Source organism: Ranitomeya variabilis, chromosome 1 (genome assembly GCF_051348905.1).
Source record: "Ranitomeya variabilis isolate aRanVar5 chromosome 1, aRanVar5.hap1, whole genome shotgun sequence".
Taxonomy (NCBI): domain Eukaryota; kingdom Metazoa; phylum Chordata; class Amphibia; order Anura; family Dendrobatidae; genus Ranitomeya; species Ranitomeya variabilis.
The window spans coordinates 793,922,628-793,940,777 of NC_135232.1; the positions used below are offsets into that span (position 1 = coordinate 793,922,628).

The 18,150-nt window shown below is 45.3% G+C and overlaps 1 protein-coding gene across 2 annotated transcripts in view; it reads left to right on the forward strand.

The window, feature by feature from the left end:
* ACSBG2 (acyl-CoA synthetase bubblegum family member 2) overlaps positions 1-18,150 on the forward strand; it is a 170,200-nt gene that overhangs the window by 52,892 nt on the left and 99,158 nt on the right. The window lies entirely within an intron of this gene.

Genomic DNA, 18,150 nt, shown 5'->3' on the forward strand with positions numbered 1-18,150 from the left:
CAAAATTGACTGGAATTGAGATGGGACGCCATGTTGCGTTTGGAGAGCCCCTGATGTGCCTAAACATTGAAACTCCCTACAAGTGACACCATTTTGGAAAGTAGACCCCCTAAGGAACTTATCTAGATGTGTTTTGAGAGCTTTGAACCCCCAAGTGTTTCACTACAGATTATAACGCAGAGCCGTGAAAATAATTTTTTTTTTTTCTCAAAAATGATTTTTTAGCCCCCAGCTTTGTATTTTTACAAGGGTAACAGAATAAATTGGACCCCAAAATTTGTTTTCCAATTTGTCCTGAGTACGCTGATACCCCATATGTGGGGGGGAACCACTGTTTGGGCGCATGACAGAGCTCGGAAGGGAAGGAGCGCCATTTGGAATGCAGACTTAAATGGATTGGTCAGCAGCCGTCACGTTGCATTTGCAGAGCCCCTGATGTACCCAAACAGTACAAACCCCCCACAAGTGACCCCATATTGGAAACTAGACCTCCCAAGGAACTTATCTAGATGTGTTTTGAGAACTTTGAACCCCCAAGTGTTTCACTACAGTTTATAACGCAGAGCCGTGAAAATAAAACATCTTTTTTTCCCACAAAAATGATTTTTAGCCCCCCAAATTTTTATTTTTCTAAGGATAACAAGAGAACTTGGACCCCAGAAGTTGTTGTTCAATTTGTCCCGAGTACGCTGATAACACATATGTTGGGGTAAACCCCTTTTTGGGCGCACGGGAGAGCTCGGAAGGGAAGGAGCACTGTTTTACTTTTTCAACGCAGAATTGGCTGGAATTGAGATTGGACGCCATGTCACGCTTGGAGAGCCCCTGATGTGCCTGGACAGTGGAAACTCCCCAATTCTACTTGAAACCCTAACCCAAACACACCCCTAACCCTAATCCCAACGGTAACCCTAACCACACCCCTAGCCCTGACACACCCATAATTCTAATCCCAACCCTAATCCAAACGTAAATGTAATCCAAACCCCAACCCTAACTTTAGCCCCAACCCTAACTTTACCTCCAACCCTAGCCCTAACCCTACCCCTAACCCTAAACGTGACTGAAATACGTGGCACTGAAATACGTGGCACTGAAATACGTGGCACTGAAATACGTGGCACTGAAATACGTGGCACTGAAATACGTGGCACTGAAATACGTGGCACTGAAATACGTGGCACTGAAATACGTGGCACTGAAATACGTGGCACTGAAATACGTGGCACTGAAATACGTGGCACTGAAATACGTGGCACTGAAATACGTGGCACTGAAATACGTGGCACTGAAATACGTGGCACTGAAATACGTGGCACTGAAATACGTGGCACTATGACTGTCAGAAAATGTTCATTAAACGGTTAGGGGTGAGGTTAGGGGTAGAGTTAGGGTTAGGGTTTGGATCCCTTTATCACCTTGATGGTGGTGGGTGGCTTTTCAGTGTGTTTTCTGTTTTTTTTCGATAAAAATGCATGCGTTTTTAACGCAAACAAACGCATGTGCTTAAAAACACAAGAAAATACTGCAGGTTGTATTTCTGAAAATGAACGCATGCAGAAAAAAAACGCATGCGTTTGAAAACGCGACCAAACGCGTACAAAAAAACCGCATGCGTTTTCAATGTTAAATATAGGGAAAAAACGCATGCGTTTTTTTGTGCAAAAAACGCTGCAGACAAAAACGCAAGTGTGAAACCAGCGACGCTTTTTATAGCAAAAAAGTTTTTGCGTCTCCATTTTGAGACCTATAATTTTTCCACATTTTGCTCCACAGAGTCATGTGAGGTCTTGTTTTTTGCGGGACGAGTTGACGTTTTTATTGGTAACATTTTCGGACACGTGACCGTTTTTGATCGCTTTTTATTCCGATTTTTGTGAGGCAGAATGACCAAAAACCTGCTATTCATGAATTTCTTTTGGGAGAGGCGTTTATACCGTTCTGCGTTTGGCAAAATTGATAAAGCAGTTTTATTCTTCGGGTCAGTACGATTACAGCGATATCTCATTTATATCATTTTTTTATGTTTTGGCGCTTTTATACGATAAAAACTATTTTATAGAAAAAATAATTATTTTGGTATCGCTTTATTCTCAGGACTATAACTTTTTTATTTTTTTGCTGATGATGCTGTATGGCGGCTTGTTTTTTGTGGGACAAGATGACGTTTTCAGCGGTACCATGGATATTTATATCAGTCTTTTTGATCGCGTGTTATTCCACTTTTTGTTCGGCGGTATGGTAATAAAGCGTTGTTTTTTGCCTCGTTTTTTTTGTTTTTTCTTACGGTGTTTACTGAAGGGGTTAACTAGTGGGGTAGTTTTATAGGTTGGGTCGTTACGGACGCGGCGATACTAAATATGTGTACTTTTATTGTTTTTTTTTTTTTATTTAGATAAAGAAATGTATTTATGGGAATAATGTATATTTTTTTTTATTATTTATTTAGGAATTTTTTTCTTTTTTTTTTTACACATGTGGAAAAAATTTTTTTTAAACTTTTTTACTTTGTCCCAGGGGGGGACATCACAGATCATTGATCTGGCAGTGTGCACAGCACTCTGCCAGATCTGTGATCTGCTGTGCAGGGCTGCAGGCTTACCAAGTGTCTGCTCTGAGCAGGCACTCAGTAAGCCACCTCCCTCCCTGCAGGACCCGGATGCCGCGGCCATCTTGGATCCGGGACCTGCAGCCAGGAAGGAGGTAGGAGACCTTCGCAGCAACGCGATCACATCGCGTTGCTCCGGGGGTCTCAGGGAAGCCCGCAGGGAGCCCCCTCCCTGCGCGATGCTTCCCTATACCGCCGGTACACTGCGATCATGTTTGATCGTGGTGTGCCGGGGGTTAATGTGCCGGGAGCGGTCCATGACCGCTCCTGGCACATAGTGCCGGATGTCAGCTGCGATAGGCAGCTGACACCCGGCCGCGATAGGCCGCGCTCCCCCCGTGAGCGCGGCCGATCGCGTATGATGTACTATCCCGTCGGTGGTCATACGGGCCCACCCCACCTCGACGGGATAGTACGTCTGATGTCAGGAAGGGGTTAACAACTCACCCGCTGCCCCATTGTAATGTCTGGGGAGGAGGAGGCGGAGTCTCGGCCGCGCATGCGCGGTCTAAAATACATAGTTATATAGTTATTAAGGTTGAAGGAAGACTTTAAGTCCATCTAGTTCAACCCATAGCCTAACCTAACATGCCTTAACATGTTGATCCAGAGGAAGGCACACAAAACCCATGTGGCAAAGAGTAAGCTCCACATTGGGGAAAAAAATTCCTTCCCGACTCCACATACGGCAATCAGACTAGTTCCCTGGATCAACACCCTAACAAGGAATCTAGTGTATATATACCCTGTAACATTATACTTTTCCAGAAAGGTATCCAGTCCCCTCTTAAATTTAAGTAATGAATCACTCATTACAACATCATACGGCAGAGAGTTCCATAGTCTCGCTGCTCTTACAGTAAAGAATCCGCGTCTGTTATTATGCTTAAACCTTCTTTCCTCCAGACGTAGAGGATGCCCCCTTGTCTTTGTTTCCTATACCTGAGCTAGCTCTCTGCCCACTTACACATATTTTACCCTATCCCCATTATTCTCATTTTATGTATCAACCTTTGTGTGGCACCGTATCAAAAGCTTTTGAAAAGTCCATATACATGGAACGCTTTTTTGTGCCGATGGTCCGCCAAAACACGACGCATCCATCGCACGACGGATGTGACATGTGGCAACGCGTCGCTAATGTAAGTCTAAGGAGAAAAAGCGCATCCTTGCGGGTAACTTTGCAGGATGCGTTTTTTCTACATAGCGACGCATTGCGACGTCCATCACAGAACGCAAGTGTGAAAGTAGCCTTAGGATGGGACAACACTGTATTGTGACAGATTGCTAGTCTGATATTCTACCATTCTGATTTTTCCATCTTGCAGTCGGAGGTCACAATGGAGACAATCAGCACAACGCAGTCGGAGGTCACAATGGAGACCATCAGCACAACGCGATCGCATCACATTGTGCTAATGGAAGAATGGAAGAACACAGTGAGCCCCCTCCCTGTGCAGTCTCCTCTATGTTGCTCTCACTACTGACATCGGCATCTGAGGGGTTAATTACCCGTGATCGGTACTATCACTGATCATGGGCATTGCTGCAGGATGTCAGCTCACACACAGAGCTGACACGTGCACCTGATTGTGGCGGCGCTCAGCGTGAGCCTCGGCGATCGCAGCGCTGTACATGTAAGGCGCTACGTTCCCACAAACTGTAGAACATGTACAGCGGATGCCGGGAAAGGTTTAATAGAAATTGAGTGCCACCTGCTTTTTCTTTCTAATAAACCAAAATCTTTTTTTTTTTTTTTTTTATTTATTTTGTCTTGCTTGCAAGCCTCACTTCATTAGTCTTTAGCTAGCATATGCGCTAGTATCGGCACGGGTGGGCCTAGTATCGGCACGGGCGGGCCTAGTCTCGCAGTTTGCGATGGCGATTGTTGTGCCCCTGTGCATACCCTCACCCCTTAACACGAAAATTGCTTGGAACAGTACACTTAATGGCAGTAGTTAAACATACCGCAGCATTTCATCATTCATTTAATAAACTATCCAGTTTATTAAATAAAACCATAGGTGAATTTGTGAACGGTCTGATGTTTGCATGTAACTTTACACTGGTCTCACAGTATCGGTGTTATTGGTTGGGCCCTGGCACCCCATTCTGACACTAACTGGTATAATTATATGTAATTTTATTTTATTGCCTAATCGTGAAAGTCAGTTGAAATTAACTTTGTTACTTACTGGTGTTGACTGTTAACATTATTGCTTCACTTGCAGACAAAAAGGGTAAAGTCAGGATATTTTGATATTTGTATTGTCTGCATGTCCAAGTTCAGAAGGGCAAAGTGTCTCGATTGCCCTCCGTTGTGAAATGGTAGAATGGTTACTGGTTGTGCACTACTTATTCTGGCTAGACAAATTCCTATTGCCAGTGAAAGGTGTAAACCAAATATTGTACAAAGCCAAATATTACAGGGATTGATCAGAATCGGATACATGACTCCTTTCCTTAACTGGCACTACACCTAACTATGGGTTGTTCTGACATTGCAGCTTTACCCTGTTTAGATAATGGAACTGAGCTGCAAAGCCAAGTACAATACATATTACAAGTGTTCTCTGAGAATTCCTACACACACTAAAATAAAATATATATATATATATTGTCTAAGGGTTTTTCCGTCGGTCTGTCTTTCTGTCTGTCCTGGAAATCCCGCGTCTGATTGGTCGAGGCCGCCAGGCCTCGACCAATCAGCGACGGGCACAGTATCGACGTAGATGTCATAATGGTTGCCATGGCGACGATGTCATAAAGGTTGCCTCGACCAATCAGCGACGGGCACAGTATCGACGTAGATGTCATAATGGTTGCCATGGCGACGATGTCATAAAGGTTGCCTCGACCAATCAGCGACGGGCACAGTCTGCCGCGAATTCTGGAATCATCATTGTCCATATACTGCAGGGACATGCATATTCTAGAATACCCGATGCGTTAGAATCGGGCCACAATATATATATATATATATATATATATATATATATATATATATATATATATATATATATATATATATATATATATATATATATATATATATATATATATATATATATATATATATATATATATATATATATATATATATATCTTGTAAATTCCCTCATCCAGCAAAAGAAAATGTCTTTCCTTTCCCCAAGACTGCACCATGGAGAGAGGATCTGCCCCCAAGGACAGGATACCTACAGTGGTTTCCTGTCCTTGAACAAGAGACCTACAGTTTCCGGCATCTGCCAGGGGGAAAAGATCTTCTGCTGGGAGAAACCTCCCTGGGCCAGACTTCTGTGAGAAGCAGGACTTGGTGCAGCGGCAGAGGACATCCCTTAAGGTAAGGGAGTAAATGGCCTGTTATGGCGCAGTGTATCCCTGGGAGGTAGAAAACCAGTGCACTATCTCTTGAGGGAGCACGACCTGAAATGGAAGTGTCTCCACGGGGGGGGAAGGAATATTCCTGGTGGCAATCTGGAGGGAGAGGAAGCATGGAGTGGTGCTCTCTGCAGCCCTATGAAAGGCCAGAACAGGAAGTGGAAAGATCACTCTCGGAGTCTAGGTGGGATCATTTCAGCAGGAGGAATATAAATTCAACTCATAGCAAAATCCTAGCTGGAGAAATATTCTTAAATGGATGACAGAAACCAGCCAGGAGAACCTATGGAAAAAGCATACAGCCGGCCTTGGTAGTTCCTGCGTTAGTTGGGGTGAGTCTAGTGGTTCCCCTGCACAGATTATCTTTGTCTGTATTTTTCCTTGTAAATATTATAGGACAAACGTAGAAAGGCTGAGGCCTAAGCATAAGGAGTGCTCGCTATGTAAAGAATAAAATGCCATCTGCTTGTATTGAAAGAACTCTTACTGACTGTGGAGAGATAGGGGTCAGCGGGAACTCTAGTTTGCTGGCTTGAAACTGCATGGGCTGGGAATCGTCCCACTGAACGCCCGCTTTCCTTTTACAGTGGGCATAATACTACTCGAACAAATCGGGGTGAGGATTAAACAGAGGGCAATACTTTATTGAACCACCAAACAGTAATAACCTAGAACAGAGACGCAACGGACCATAAGACGCGCATCAAATTTTCAGAAGGAAAATGGGGAGGGATTGTGTCAACTGGGGGTCCGTCTTACAGTCCGAACTCAACTTACCAGAGGGTCGGCAGCGCTGGTGGAGTGCTGTCATAGGAGGCCTTAGGTTGTCCGGCGATGATCTGACTCCATCCCAGGCTGGTGCGGCAGTATTCGGTGTTGCGGCGTCTCTGCCGACATTGTGAAAGCCTGGAGCCCCTTCGCTTCTATTGAGGCAATGTGTTGGCCTCCTGGAAAATGGCCGGAGGCAGTGCATGCACAGATTGAGATCTCTGCTGCCGCCACACTCCTGGGAAGTACATTCAGAATATAGGATGCACCCCTATTTTTTTTTTTTTGTCTGAAAAATACTGTATCTTTAACCCCTTCCCGACCTGTGACACAGCGTATGCGTCATGAAAGTCGGTGCCAATCCGACCTGTGACGCATATGCTGTCACAGAATGATCGCGTCCCTGCAGATCGGGTGAAAGGGTTAACTCTTATTTCACCCGATCTGCAGGGAGAGGGGGAGTTGTACTTCAGCCCAGGGGGGGTGGCTTTGCCCCCACGTGGCTACGATCGCTCTGATTGGCTGTTGAAAGTGCAACAGCCAATCAGAGCAATTTGCAATATTTCACCTATGAAAATGGTGAAATATTGCAATCCAGCCATGGCCGATGCTGCAATAGCATCTGCCATGGCTGGAAATCATGTTCTGCCCCCCCCCCCACCGCCCCCGATCTCCTCCCCAGTCGTCCGTTATGTGGCCCGGTCCTCTCGGTCCTCCTGTCCGCTCCCCCGACCTCCTGCCCGCTCCTTCCTTGCTCCGATCCACCTCTACTGTGCTCCGATCCACCTCCCCTGTGCTCCGATCCACCCCCCGAGCTCCCCCCCTTACCCCCACATACTTACCGAGCCTCCCGGTGTCGGTCCGTCTCCTCCCTGGGCGCCGCCATCTTCCAAAATGGCGGGCGCATGCGCAGTACGCCCGCCGAATCTGCATGCCGGCAGATTCGTTCCATGTACATTTTGATCACTGTGAAAACCTATCACAGTGATCAAAATAAAAAAAAATTTAAATGACCCCCCCTTTATCACCCTTATAGCTAGGGACAACAATAAAATAAAGAAAATATATATATATTTTTTTTTTCCCCCCACTAGGTTCAGAACTAGAATTAGGGTTAGGGTTTTCTGGTCCTCTATGGATTTTTCCTTAGGGTTAGGGTATTCTGGTCCTCTGTGGATTTTTCCACAGCACATTTGATAAATTCGCAGTGTAAAACCGCTGCGGACTTATCGCGGATTCAACGTGGTTTTTCTTCGGATTTCACTGCGGTTTTACAACTGCGGTTTTCTATTGGAGCAGTTGTAAAACCGCTGCGGAATCCGCAGAAAGAAGTGACATGCTGCGGAATGTAAACCGCTGCGTTTCCGCGCAGTTTTTTCCGCAGCATGGTCACAGCGTTTTGTGTTTCCCATAGGTTTACATTGAACTACAATCTCAAGGGAAACTGCTGCGGACCCGCAGCGTTTTCCGCAGCGTGTGCACATAGCCTTAGAATTAGGCTATGTGCACACGGTGTGGATTTGGCTGCGGATCCGCAGCGGATTGGCTGCTGCGGATTCGTAGCAGTTTTCCAACAGGTTTACAGTTCCATGTAAATCTTTGGAAAACCAAATCCGCTGTGCCCATGGTGCGGAAAATACCACGCAGAAACGCTGCGTTGTATTTTACGCAGCATATCAATTCTTTGTGTGGATTCCGCAGCGTTTTACACCTGTTCCTCAATAGGAATCCGCAGGTGAAATCCGCACAGAAACCACTGGAAATCTGTGGTAAATCTGCAGGTAAAACGCAGTGCCTTTTACCTGCGGATTTTTCAAAAATGGTGCGGAAAAATCTCACACGAATCCACAACGTGGGCACATAGCCTTAGGGTTAGGGATGGAATTAGGGCTAGGGTTGGAAATAGGTTTAAGATTAGGCTTGTGGTTAGGGTTATGGTTAGGGGTGTGTTGGGGTTAGGATTGAAATTAGGGTTGGGATTAGGGTTAGGGGTGTGTTGGGTTAGGGTTGTGGTTAGGGGTGTGTTGGGGTTAGGGTTATGGCTAGAGTTGGGATTAGGGTTAGGGGTGTGTTGGGGTTAGTGTTGGAGTTAGAATTGAGAGGTTTCCACTGTTTAGGCACATCAGGGGTCTCCAAACGCAACATGGCGCCACCATTGATTCCAGCCAATCTTGCGTTCCAAAAGTCAAATGGTGCACCCTCCCTTCTGAGCCCCAACGTGCAACCAAACAGTGGTTTACCCCCACGTACGGAGTACCAGCATACTCGGGACAAACTGGGCAACAACTATTGGGGTCCAATTTCTTCTGTTACCCTTGTGAAAATAAATAATTGCTTGCTAAAACATCATTTTTGAGGAAAGAAAACGTATTTATTATTTTCACGGCTCTGCGTTATAAACTTCTGTGAAGCATTTGGGGGTTCAAAGTGCTCACCACACATCTAGATAAGTTCCTTTGGGGGTCTAGTTTCCAAAATGGGGTTACTTGTGGGGAGTGTCTACTGTTTAGGCACATCAGGGGCTCTGCAAACGCAACGTGACGCCCGCAGAGCATTCCATCAAAGTCTGCATTTCAAAACGTCACTACTTCCATTCCGAACCCCGACGGGTGCCCAAACAGTGGTTTACCCCCACATATGGGGTATCAGCGTACTCAGGAGAAACTGGACAATAACTATTGGGGTCAAATTTCTCCTGTTACCCTTGGGAAAATAAAAAATTCAGGGCTAAAAAATCATTTTTGAGAAAAGAAAAATTATTTTTTATTTTCATGGCTCTGCGTTATAAACTTCTGTGAAGCACTTTGGGGTTCAAAGTGCTCACCACACATCTAGATTAGTTCCTTCGGAGGTCTAGTTTCCAAAATGGGGTCACTTGTGGGGGAGCTCCAATGTTTAGGCACACAGGGGCTCTCCAAAGGCGACATGGTGTCCGCTAATGATTGGAGCTAATTTTCCATTCAAAAAGCCAAATGGCGTGCCTTCCCTTCCGAACCCTGCCGTGTGCCCAAACAGTGGTTTACCCCCACATATGGGGTATCAGCGTACTCAGGAGAAACTGGACAATAACTATTGGGGTCCAATTTCCCCTGTTACCCTTGGGAAAATAAAGTCCGGGCTAAAAAATCATTTTTGAGGAAAGAAAAATTATTTTTTACTTTCACGGCTCTGCGTTATAAACTTCTGAGAAGCACCTGGTGGTTTAAAGTGCTCACTATGCATCTAGATAAGTTCCTTGGGGGGTCTAGTTTCCAAAATGGGGTCACTTGTGGGGGAGCTCCAGTGTTTAGGCACACAGGGGCTCCAAAGGCGACATGGTGTCCGCTAATGATTGGAGCTAATTTTCCATTCAAAAATTCAAATGGCGCTCCTTCCCTTCCGAGCCTTGCCGTGCGCCCAAACAGTGGTTTACCCCCACATATGAGGTATCGGTGTACTCAGGAGAAATTTCCCAACAAATTTTAGGATCCATTTTATCCTGTTGCCCATGTGAAAATGAAGAAATTGAGGCTAAAAGAATTTTTTTGTGAAAAAAAAGTACGTTTTCATTTTTACGGATCAATTTGTGAAGCACCTGGGGGTTTAAAGTGCTCACTATGCATCTAGATATGTTCATTGGGGCGTCTAGTTTCCAAAATGGGGTCACTTGTGGGGGAGCTCCAATGTTTAGGCACACGGGGGCTCTCCAAACGTGACATGCTATCCGCTGAAGATTGGAGCCAAATTTTCATTCAAAAAGTGAAATGGCGCTCCTTCCCTTCCGAGCCCTGCCGTGCACCCAACCAGTGGTTTACCCCCACATATGAGGTATCAGCGTACTCGGGACAAATTGGACAACAACGTTCATTGTCCAGTTTCTCCTTTTACCCTTGGGAAAATAAAAAAATTGTTGCTAAAAGATCATTTTTGTGAATAAAAAGTTAAATGTTCATATTTTCCTTCCATGTTGCTTCTGCTGCTGTGAAACACCTGAAGGGTTAACAAACTTCTTGAATGTGGTTTTAAGCACCTTGAGGGGTGTAGTTTTTAGAATGGTGTCACTTTTGGGTATTTTCAGCCATATAGACCCCTCAAACTGACTTCAAATGTGAGGTGGTCCCTAAAAAAAAATGATTTTGTAAATTTTGTTGTAAAAATGAGAAATCACTGGTCAAATTTTAACCTTTATAACTTCCTAGCAAAAAAAAATTTTGGTTCCAAAATTGTGCTGATGTAAAGTAGACATGTGGGAAATGTTATTTATTAACTATTTTGTGTCACATAACTCTCTGATTTAACAGAATAAAAATTCAAAATTTGAAAATTGCAAAATTTTCGCCAAATTTCCATTTTTTTCACAAATAAACGCAGAAATTATTGACCTAAATTTACCACTAACATGAAGCCCAATATGTCACGAAAAAACAATCTCAGAACCACTAGGATCCGTTGAAGCGTTCCGGAGTTATTACCTCATAAAGGGACACTGGTCAGAATTGAAAATAACGGCAAGGTCATTAAGGCCAAAATAGGCTGGGTCATGAAGGGGTTAAAGGGTAAGTGCAGAACCCAAAAGTAGATTCCAATTAATGAATCTGTAAAAAAAAAAAAAAACTTTTTGTAATTTAAGTCATGGTGAAATTCCTTACCATTCCCCCTGTACTACAATGTAGAGTTTTGTTTTATATTACCTGCTTTCTAGGACTGTTCGTTTGAGCATCCCAGTGCATGATGGGATACTCAAAACGTGTTCTGTCATCTGCTGGCTGAAATTGCTGTTGCTCACCTTTTTGCCGTGAAACGGTCATCTAAAATGGGCTGGGACTTCCCGTCACTGCCTGTTTACGTTTGTTGCCATGAAAGGAAGTGTAGTAAGGGACTATCCTTTATGGGTATGTGCACACGTTGCAGATTTGCCTGTGGATCCGCTGCGGATTGGATGCTGCGGATTCACAGCAGTTTTCCATCCGCATTACAGTACCATGTAAACCTATGGAAAACAAAATCCGCAGTGCACATGCTGCGGAATATACCACGCGGAAACGCTGCAGTTTATTTATTCGGACTCGCATGACAGCACCACAAGAGGGGATCCGCCCTTCAGGAACAGGAAACCTAGAGATACAAAAAGGGCGGCACCTCTCCCATTCATCAGTTGGTTTCCTGTTCCTATAGGGACAGGATCCTACAGATGAATTCTAAAGGATCCCAGGCCGGCCGAACCAGGTAGTGGGGGGGGGGGGGGGGTCTCCTACCTCGGCCGGTGCGGGAGTTCCTGGAGACGCCACGGTGGTCCTGGCTGGGCTGCACATCGGTGGCGCTTTCAGCAGGGAACAGAGTGGAGGATTCCTGTCTCCACCAACACCAGCTCCGGTAAGTATTCCCCCATCCTCTCCTGGGTCCGCGCGGTATGCGGTGCAGCAGGGTTGCGGAGTACCGGTGTCAGAAGGTGGGTGCCGTCCGGAGTGCTGCTGGCCATGCCTGGCGTCCTGCACTGCTCTCAGTGCGAGCTGGAGCGTTTCTGGGCTGCGGTGACGTCAGGGGCGGAGCCTGCGAACGCTTCCAGGTTGCTGCGCATGCGCAGTCGATCCAAGATGGCGGCGCCCACCGGATCCTGAACGCTGGGTTCAACGCAGGCCTTCTGACCTCCCAGCTGCATCCTGGACTATGAGAATCAATGGGGACAGTGCGAGGCAGTCTGCTGAATGGAATAAAGGGGGATTTTTAAGCAGGTGTCAAATTCAGAACCCTGCTTTTGCCTCATTTCTTCATGGAGAGTGATGGTGATCGGCAGCCTCAAATGTTGGATGAAGTGCGACAAAAGACCAAGGAGAAGGAGCATGTCAGGAGTGACCAGTCAAGTCGTAAGAGCTCATCCAGGCAGGGATCTAGTGGATCGACTGGGAAAGAACCCCCTTGTATTCCGGTACCTTTTTTCTGCGGTCACTGGTAAGTGATCTACGCAAATGTTCACTCAGTGATGCAGGCCCCCGTATACCTTGTCATTTTAGGGGAAGAAAAGTATGGGCAAGACGAAACTTAAGGAATGCACCCTCTGTGGAGTCCCCTTGCCAGATTCTTGTCCCAAAAAATTATGCACCCCCTGTATACAGCAGACAGTGAGGTCTACAGGAGGGGTGGGGGTGGAGTGACCTTAGGTCAGAAAGAAGATATCACCTTTACTGTCCTCCCCCAGGTAGCAGAAGAATCTATGAATGCGGCTAACTTAAAGGAAATGATCCGAGTGGAAGTAAGGGAATCCCTGAGGTTCCTATCCCAAGCGGGAAGTTCAAAGTATAAGGCCCCCTTGAACTCTGATTCTTCAGAAGGAGAAAGAGAAGAGGGTTACTATGATTCTGTTCCCTCTTCCTCTTCATCAGAAGAAGACTCTGGCTGATTCTGTCTGCCTCTGGACCGGGTAGACAAACTAGTAAAATCAGTCAGGGGTACAATGGGCATAGAAGAGCCTAAAGTGCAACCTTCCAAACAAGAGATGATGTTCAGCGGATTAGATCAAAGAAAACGTAGGTCTTTTCCATTGAATGACAAGACTCGGGAACTAATTCTTCGGGAGTGGAAAAAACCTGAAAAGAAAGGCTCTTTACCACCAGCTTTGAAGCGCAGATACCCCTTTGACGATCCAGCTGTTGATACCTGGGACAAGGCCCTTAAATTAGATGCTGCAGTAGCGAAAGCATCAAAGAAAGCCTCACTACCATTTGAGGACATGGGGACCCTTAAGGATCCTCTTGATAGGAAGGCAGACACCTTTCTTAAGGGTACCTGGGAAATGGCAGCCGGATTTGAGACCGGCAGTAGCTGCAACTTGTACGGCTAGATCCTTAATGGTCTGGCTGGATCAGTTGGAGTCCCAGCTTAAAGAGGGTGCTTCCAGAGATGAATTACTGGTAGAGCATTCAGAATTATAAGAGGCCGCTGCCTTCCTGTCGGACGCTTCAGTCGATTCGGTTAAAATGGCGGCCCGTAGAGCCTTAGAGTTGAAGTGCTGGTCAGGAGACATTCAATCAAGATCGAAACTCTGCGCTATCCCATGCAAAGGGGAATATCTCTTCGACCCAACCTTGGATGAGTTGCTGGAAAAAGCAGGGGATGACAAGAAAAATTCCCTAATTTATCATCAGCATCCTACCGTCGTCCTTTCAACAGAGATTTGGTCGGGGAAGGAAGCGCGAATCATCACCCTCTAGAGACAATTTTAGATGGGAGGATAGACGCAGAAGAGGTACGGGCTATATGTTCCGCCGTTCCTCAAAAGAATGTAAGAAGCCTGACCAATGACTAGCAATCCCAGTGGGGGGGGGGGGGGGGGGAAGATTGTCAGCTTTCTTTTCAGCATGGTCAAATCACGAATAGTGATTGGGTGCGGGGCATAATATCGGATGGACTGAGACTTGAGTTTAGTCACCTGCCTCGAGATAAGTTTAAATGAACTCCCTTGCGTTCTTCCCCCCTCGAACAAACCGCATTGGAAGCGGAGGTCGTAAGCTTATGCCTTTAAAAAGGTTCTAATTGAAGTTCCGGAATCGGAGAGAGGGTTCTACTCTCCTCTATTTCTAATTCAAAAACCAGACAAATCGTTTAGAACCATTATAAACCTTAAGTCCCTTAATGAGTTTCTGGTTAACAAAACCTTTGAGATGGAATCAATCAGTTCAAGCACACTTTCATGGTAGTTGTAGATTTAAAAGATGCACACTATCATGTACCTATCCATGAAGACTTCCAAAGATTTCTAAGGGTAGCAGTTCTTATGGAAGAAATAGTTCGCCGTTTTCAGTTTAGAGCTCTTCCCTTCGGTCTATCAGCAGCGCCTAGGGTGTTAACAAAAATAGTTGCCGAGGTCATGGCGCACATAAGAGAATCTAATATTCTTATTATTCCTTATCTAGACTATTTCCTTATAGTGGGGATTTCAGCAGACCATTACCTTTCACAAGTAAAAACGGCTACGACCAGACTAGAACACCTAGGCTGGATTATAAATTATGAGAAATTCCGGTTACAGCCCCTTAAAATTCAGAGATTCCTAGGTCTACTATTAGATTCAGAGGCCCAGTAATGTCGTCTTCCGCTGGATAAGTTAATGCATATAAAACAGGTGTTAAAAGCGATTGATAGACCCTCCATGACCCTTAGATAAGCTGTCGCTGTTAGGATCCCTGACTTCATGTATTCTCGCTGTCTGTTGGGCTCAATTTCACACCAGACCTTTACAGTCAGAGGTACTGGTTAACCCCTTCATGACCTTGGGATTTTCCGTGTTCGTTTTTCGCTCCCCTCCTTCCCAGAGCCATAACTTTTTTATTTTTCTGTTAATTTGGCCATGTGAGGGATTATTTTTTTGCGGGACGAGTTGTACTTTTGAACGACATCATTGGTTTTACCATGTCGTGTACTAGAAAACGGGAAAAAAATTCCAAGTGCAGTGAAATTGCAAAAAAGTGCAGTCCCACACTTGTTTTTTGTTTGGCTTTTTTGCTAGGTTCACTAAATGCTAAAACTGACCTGCCATTCTGATTCTCCAGGTCAGTACGAGTTCATAGACACCTAACATGACTAGGTTATTTTTTATCTAAGGGGTGAAAAAAAAAATTCCAAACTATGCTACAAAAAAAAAAAAAAAAAAAGCGCCATTTTCCGATACTCGTAGCGTCTCCATTTTTCATGATCTGGGGTCGGTTGAGGGCTTATTTTTTGCGTGCCGAGCTGGCATTTTTAATGATTCCAATTCTGTGCAGATACGTTCTTTTGATCTCCTCGTTACGCCGTTTAGCGATCAGGTTAATGCTTTTTTTTTTTTATTGATCGGTCGATTCTGAACGCGGCGATACCAAATGTGTAGGTTTGATTTTTTTTTTTATTGATTTATTTTGATTGGGGCGAAAGGGGGGTGATTTAAACTTGATATATGTGTGTGTGTGTGTGTGTGTGTGTGTGTGTGTGTGTGTGTGTGTGTGTGTGTGTGTGTATATATATGTATGTATGTATGTATGTGTGTGTGTGTGTATATATATATATATATATATATATATATATATATATATATATATATATATATATATATATATATATAAATATTATAATTTTTTTTATTTTTTTCACTTTTTTTTTTTTTTTTACTTTTTCCATGCTTCAATAGCCTCCATGGGAGGCTAGAAGCAGGCACAGCACGATCGGCTCAGCTACATAGCAGCGATCTGCTGTTCGCTGCTATGTAGCAGAAAATCAGGTGTGCTGTGAGCGCCGTCCACAGGGTGTCGCTCACAGCTGCCGGGGATCAGTAACTATAGAGGTCTCAAGGACCTCTATGGTTACTATTCTGAAGCATCGCTGACCCCCGATCATGTAACGGGGTCGGCGATGCGCTCATATCCGGCCGCCCGGACGGATGCGGTAGTTAAATGCCGCTGTCTGCGTTTGACAGCGGCATTTAACTAGTTAATAGCGGCGGGTGAATCGCGATTTCACCCGCCGCTATTGCGGGCACAGGTCAGCTGTTCAAAACAGCTGACATGTCCCGGCTTTGATGCGGGCTCACCGCGGAGCCTTGCATCAAAGCAGGGGAGCTGACCTCGGACGTACTATCCCGTCCGAGGTCAGTAAGGGGTTAATGACAGGGCCTTACAAGGGTCCTTGCAGGGTCAGGTGATATTAAGTCCAGTAACCCTTGCATCTCTTAGATGGTGGCTAAATGAAGACAAATTATCGGCAGGTGTTCCCTGGGTGACAATGTGACTCGCGTAATAACCACAGACGCTAGCCCCTCGGGGTGGGGGGCACATATGGGTGACATTGTGGTTCAGGGTCTATGGGACTCCCAAACATCAGTTTCCTCCAATCAAAGAGAGTTAATGGCAATTGAACTTTCAGTTAAGAAACTCCTTGCATATCTACAGGGTCACCATGTCAAGATCCTCTCGGACAACCAGGTGGCGGTGGCCTACGTAAATCACCAAGGTGGAACGCATTCCGAATCTCTGATGCAAGTGGCGGATCGCCTATTCCAAACAGCAGAAAAACATGTTCTATCTTCATATCAGAGGGAAGGAAGACGTAAAGGCAGACTTTCTGAGCCGCAATACCTTAAGACAAGGGGAATGGTCTCTGAACAGACATCTTCCATCACATTATCCGCAAGTGGGGTCAACCAGAGGTGGACCTCTTTGCCACCAGGGACAACAGAGAAGCAAGAAAATTTTGTTCCCTAAATCCCCAGGGAGAATCCTCTGCCAGTGGACACCTTCCTGATAAAATGGGATTTTCTGTTGGCTTATGTGTCCCCCCCCCCCCCCATTGGCCCCGTTGCCCCAAGTGGTCAGAAAGATCAGGGAGGATCAGGCAAGAGTCATACTGATTGCCCCATTCTGGCCCAGAAGGACCTGGTTCACTTGGCTCAGGACCATGTCGGTAGACGACCCCTGGGTGCTTCCAGACATTCCGGACTTACTCTATCAGGGGCCGATCAACCGTCCACAAGTGAAGGAACTCCATTTAACGGTATGGAATTTGAGAGGTCATTGCTAAGACAGAGGTTTCTCCCCAAATTTAGTAGATACCCTTCTGAAGAGTAGAAAACAAATAACAACAAAGATCTACTCTAGAACCTGGAAAAAAAATCCTGGCCTCTTCAGATTTCAATATTGATGAAGGGATACCCATAAGTCAGATCTTAAAATTTCTGCAGAAGGGTTTGGAGCTAAATCTATCCACAAGTACGCTAAAAGTACAAGTCTCAGCCCTGGGGGCCCTGTTTTTCTTGTAACATTGCTAATAACTATTGGGTTTCAAGGTTTATTAAGGCAACTAGTAGAGCTAGACCCATACACAAGACTAGGTCGGTACCTTGGGAGCTCAACCTAGTCCTTTCAGCCTTGACTAAGGAACCATTTGAACCCTTACATTCAGCCTCAATTAAGATGTTATCCCTTAAAACAGCATTTCTGATAGCAATAACATCTGCTCGTACAGTAGGAGACATCCAGGCGCTTTCCAGACTTTCCCGGACCTGGATTATTTGCCAAAATTAGCATCACATTTTCACAGACCACAGGAAATGGTTCTACCATAATTTCTCCCTAATCTTTCTAACTCTAAGGAAGAAAGACTCCATACATTAGATGTCAGAAGATGCCTGTTAGAATATATCTGTCACTGATGCTTGGAAGAGAGAGAATGCATTATTTTTGTCCTTCCAAGGTCCTAGGAAAAGGCTTAGAGTATCGAAATACACACTAGCAAAATGGATTAGGGAGGCTATCTCTCTGGCTTATACTGCAGGTGGGGGTCCGGCTCCTCAGAATCTGAGGGCGCATTCCACCCGGGCCATGGCGGCATCATCCTGGGTGGAAAGATCTGGAGTGTCAAATCAACCAGATATGTAAGGCAGCCATGTG